Here is a 5,171-nt window from a genome sequence, read left to right as displayed (position 1 = left end):
GAGGGTCTGGGGTGGGTGGCAGGGATACACTCGGGAGTCAATGGAGGGGGGAAGACACTAAATAATCTATAATAATAAAAGTGTAATATGCTAATTAGATCAGACATCCTTCTGGATGAAGCCAGAGCTGCAAGGGAAGCCTGGATCCTGATTGCCAGAGGGAAGCCAGTGCCAGCAGCTAGGGGAAGGAAGGTCTACTTTGCATGAATTTCGTGCATCAGACCTCTAGTAAAATAATAAAAAAGCATTATACTGAGGGGAAAATATGAAGTTCATGAATTGACAAAATGACTGTGGCGATAGAAATTGTAACAGTGGTTGTCCAGAGCAGGGGACTGATTGAAAAGGGTATGAGGGAACATTCACAGGAGTGAGAAGTTAGGTATCTTGCTTGGTGTGTTGGTTACATAAATTTGTCAAAACTCATCAAGTTGTATAATTAAGACATTTCACTGTGTGTAAATTTTACTTCAATAAAAACCTTAATTAGGAACCAGCCAAGGGCCTGATGGGATTGGGGCAATCCTCTTCCAACCTGAAACACCCTGGGCCTCAGATGCTTTCAAGGTGGCAGCCTCTGGTTCCAGCACCAATAAAGGGCAGACCTGGGAGGATGTGGGCTTCACCATTCTTGGCCAGATGTGTCTTGGAGAAAACCCCTATATCTGAATAACCAAAGAAAAATATGGGGAGGAATGCAAAATCTGTGCCAAGGCCATTCACTGGTGCTCTGGGATCCACATGCATTATGAGAAGACCTGTGCCAAACCTGTAGTAAATTGAAGAATGTCTGTCAGACCTGCCTCTTGAATCTAGCATGGCCTGCCCATCCAGGTTCCTGCTGCAGGGTTGTCTTTAAGGATGGCATGCCAACATCAGATGGAGAGGGAGATTTCTAACTCTTCTGGAACATGGCCAGTTGGCATGCTGGGGAAAGCCATGTCCACCAGCAACACCCTGCTCACATTGGCCCGGGCCACATCCTACTACAAAAGGAACCAACCACACATTTGCACTCTCTGGGTGAAAGGAGAATGTAAGAAATGAGAAGAACGTCCACAGCCTATGGATCCAGATGACCCCCTTGCTGATCAGAACATTAAAAACCAGTATTATGGACTCAAGACCCTGTGGCAGGTAAGCTCTTATAGCGGCTTTCAACAATTCCTTGTTTGGCCCCATCAAAGGACAAGACTCTCACCACACTATATGCTGGTGGTCTGGGCGATACCACTGAGACAGATCTCAGAAATCATTTCTACCAGTTTGGAGAGATCCGGAAGATCGCCATGGTGCACAGAGAGCAGTGTGCTTTCATCCAGTGTGCCAAAAAGCAGGCTGCAGAAGTGGCCATGGGGAAGTCCTTTAACAAGTTGGTTGTCAATGGCATAGACTCAACATGAAATGGGGAAGGCCATTTCAGGGCTGCCAGGAGCTCCTCCTCTTCTTCCTGCAACAGAAGTCTCTACCAACTACAGTCTACTCCCAATGGCCCTCCAGCTGGTGAACCCTGCCCTGCAGCTACTCCCTGGCATTGTCTGGCCCCACCCTCAGATTTGGAGCCACACTTGCTCCACCCAATGGGACCACTTCCTCCTTTCCTGATGGCTTCAGGACTAATCCACTGTCCTTCTCAGGACCCTCAGAGAATGGGAGCTCATGCCAGGAAACACAGTAGCCCCCAGCACATTGTCACCACTCGGGCTCTACAGTAGACAGGGCACTGAAAAAATCCCAGTACACAAATCTTGGAATATATATATATTTCCCTTAAAAAAAATCAAATTGTACAACTTCAGGTATTGCATTTTAATATTTGTAAATGATACTCAATTTTTATAAAAGTTTAAAAATGCAGTGACAGGCCGAAACCAGTTTGGCTCAGTGGTAGAGCATCGGTCTGCGGACTGAAAGGTCCCAGGTTCGATTCCGGTCAAGGGCATGTACATTGGTTGTGGGCATGTCCCCGGAGTGGGGTGTGCAGGAGGCGGCTGTCAATGTTTCTCTCTCATCGACGTTTCTGGCTCTCTATCTCTCTCCCTTTCTCTCTGTAAAATATCAATAAGATATATTTTAAAAATAAAAATAAAAATGCAGTGACAAAAACAATAAGATCTAGCCCTGGCCAGGTGGCTCGGTTGGTTGGAGCATCATCCGGTACATGGAAAAGTTGCAATTCGATTCTTGGTCAGGGCACATACCTAGGTTGCAGGCTTGATCCCTGGGAGGCAACTGATCAATGTTTCTGTCTAACATCAATGTTTCCTTCTCTCTCTCTATCTCTTCCTAACTCTCTAAAATCAATAAAAACATATCCTCAGGTGAGGATTAAAAGTTAATTTTTAAATCTACAAATCAATATTGATACAATTAGGAAAACTATATTCAGAAAAAAATCTCATAGCCTTATGTTTATGTATTTTAAAAATAGAAAATTATAAAATAAAATAAATAGAAAATGAAAATAAATTTTAAAAAGTATCAAAAAAGAGAAAAGCCTAAGAGATGAGGAGAAATAAATGAATAATAATATAAAGAGAAAATATTAGAAAATAAAAGCAGTAGATTTTATCAATCTAGAGCTAATTTCTATGAAAATGTCAATAAAACGGACAAACACCTCATAGATTTAAATAATAGAAAACACACTGAAATCATTAAAATTGAGAAGTGGGCTTTATGCGCAGATATAGGAGCATTTTATAATGGCATAGGACATTTAAATGTGCCACTCTAGGTTAAAAATTCTGAAAATAACGATGAAATGCAGGGTTTTCTAAAAACCCATAAACTTCCAGAAATGATGAGAAAGTAGTCCATCTAGATACCAATAACCATCGAAGAAATGGGTATTTCTGCCTAAATAACTTCAAATGCTGCACCACGTCTAGATAATTTACAGTGAGCTCTACCAGAGCCTTAAGGAAAGATAATTCACATATAATTTAGACTGTTCCAAAGCAGAGAAAAAGATGGCACACTTCCCAATTCATTTTCTCAAACCAGCAATACCAATTCCAAAGTCTAACAAATGGAGCACAACAAAGGAAATCACAAACTAATCTCCCTATTAATATAAATAGCATGCTAATCCAGGAGCATGTTAATATACCAGTCAATTAATTAGTCACTTCAATACCTCAGAAGATTAAAAAATAATTACTTTAATGAACATAAAAATCAAAAATAATTAAATTAAATATTTTAAAAATACAAAAGCTTCCTGATACTAGAAGCAAACCTACTTAATCTGTTAGAAAATAGTTATTGCATATAAACAGCCAATATTATAGTTAACAATAAAATACTACAGCCTTTTTCCATTAAACTCAGGACCAGGAGTGGTGTGCTCATTATTAGTTAACATTTTTCTGAAAGTTCTAGTGAATTCAATAAGACAAAGAATTTTTTAATTGATAATTTTAGAAACACAGGAGAAAATTAATCTCTATTTTCAGATGATGTTTTTCTAAATAGAAAGTCTAAGTTAATCAAATAAAAATTCACTAGTAGGAGAAGTCAGTAAGGTACTAGTTTAAAAATATACAAAACTCAACAAATTTTTCCTATAAACTACCAGTCATCAGTTCAGAAATTTAACAAGGAAAAAAAATCACCATTTTATACAACCACCACAATCATAAAATGCTTAGGAAACATAAGAAATGTGAGGTTATATGAAAAATGGCTGCAGAGTAAGTGGAGCTCTCAAACACAACACAGGACCAAACTGAAATTACAACTAAAACACAAAATTATATATATATATATATATATGATTAATCAACTGAAGACTAAATGGAGAGAACCCTTATAATAAAGGACTGAAAGTGAAGACTTCATAAAGACTGGTAGGAAGTGCGGAGGCATCATTGATGTTTCTATCTCTCTCTCCCTTTCTGAAGTCAATAAAAATATATTTTAAAAAATAATCACAAAATCCTAACTATCCCAAAACCTGTCCACTTCTCAAGCTACCAATAATTCCTTCCTTAACTGCTGCTATAGCCATCCAATTGCCCTATGACAATTCTTGCCCCCTTTCTCCACGAATCCACTCAAATCTAATTATTTCAATCTATGCCTTTATAAATCCTTCAAAGGCTATAAAACCCAGAATGTCTTGAAGGAAAATATTGAGACTAACTATACCAGGGTCCTACAGAGGAGCTTGTTAAAATATTGGCTCTTGCGTTGTACCAAAACCAGAGAATCTAAACCTCTGAAGATGGGCCCAGACTCTGAAAATTTAATCCCAAATCCCTACTATGGTGTAGAGGTCCTATGTCAGTCATCGGACTTCTGGCGGCCGCAGGCAGGGTGGGCCCTTTATCCACCTTGCTGTCCCCCAGCACCTGTTCTTCGCTGGGAGCAGCTCTCTCAGGCACTGGCCACTGAGTGTTAAATATCTGATTCCCGCCCAAGGGCAAGCAAGCTCCAGGAGCGAAAGCTCCTCCTGCTGTGTTTACCAGTTATTCCTAGAGCCCAGCACAGGGGGCACCACAACAGCATTATTTCATTCACTGCCATTCAGAATCCAAGAGAATTGAAGGCAAAGGACTTTCTCCACCGTAAAGTTGGCTACACATGCCCGAAAACACCCTCATTTGTTGAAATAGTGTACAGGCCAAGAAGAAAAGAGGGCTCAGGTAACAATGACTGGAGGAATTAATGAGTGGCCTCAAGGAGAAAGTTAAATCTTCAAAATCACAGTGCTTTTTTGAAGGTTGATAACAAGCTCTTCTCCTGTCTCCAGTGAGATCAAATGAACAGAAATGAGCTTTGCGCTACATTCAGCACAGTTTTGATCATAATGAAACCAAAATGTGGGGTTTGAGTCTGAGTTCCTTGTCCTGTGAAATCGAAGACTGAAATCCCAGACAAAAACAGTGAGCAGCATCAAAGTTTGAGAAGCTAGTCCTGGAAATGGTGCTGCAGGCTTTCAGGCCAGTGTCACAGCTTCTGCTCCATGTTGTAGCTGGGTGTCATTCAGCATCCATGCTATTAAAGCCTGTTCATCCATGTGGAGAGTCCCACACAGCCAGAAGCCACATGGCCACAGGGGAGCACCCCCGCTCAAACCTAGTGCACAGGGGAGACCAGGAACCTAGTGCGCTAGGGAGAGAGAAGACAGAGAGGAAGCACTCACTTCCAAATCTAGTCTATGGGGT

General features: G+C 40.6%; 1 pseudogene; it reads left to right on the top strand.

Moving 5' to 3' along the window:
- Positions 1 to 287: 287 nt before the first annotated feature.
- LOC118713798 lies at positions 288 to 4,769 on the top strand (annotated as a pseudogene).
- Positions 4,770 to 5,171: the final 402 nt, after the last annotated feature.

This window comes from Pipistrellus kuhlii, unplaced genomic scaffold (genome assembly GCF_014108245.1).
Source record: "Pipistrellus kuhlii isolate mPipKuh1 unplaced genomic scaffold, mPipKuh1.p scaffold_m20_p_9, whole genome shotgun sequence".
Taxonomy (NCBI): domain Eukaryota; kingdom Metazoa; phylum Chordata; class Mammalia; order Chiroptera; family Vespertilionidae; genus Pipistrellus; species Pipistrellus kuhlii.
This window is presented reverse-complemented; position numbering and strand designations above follow the sequence as displayed.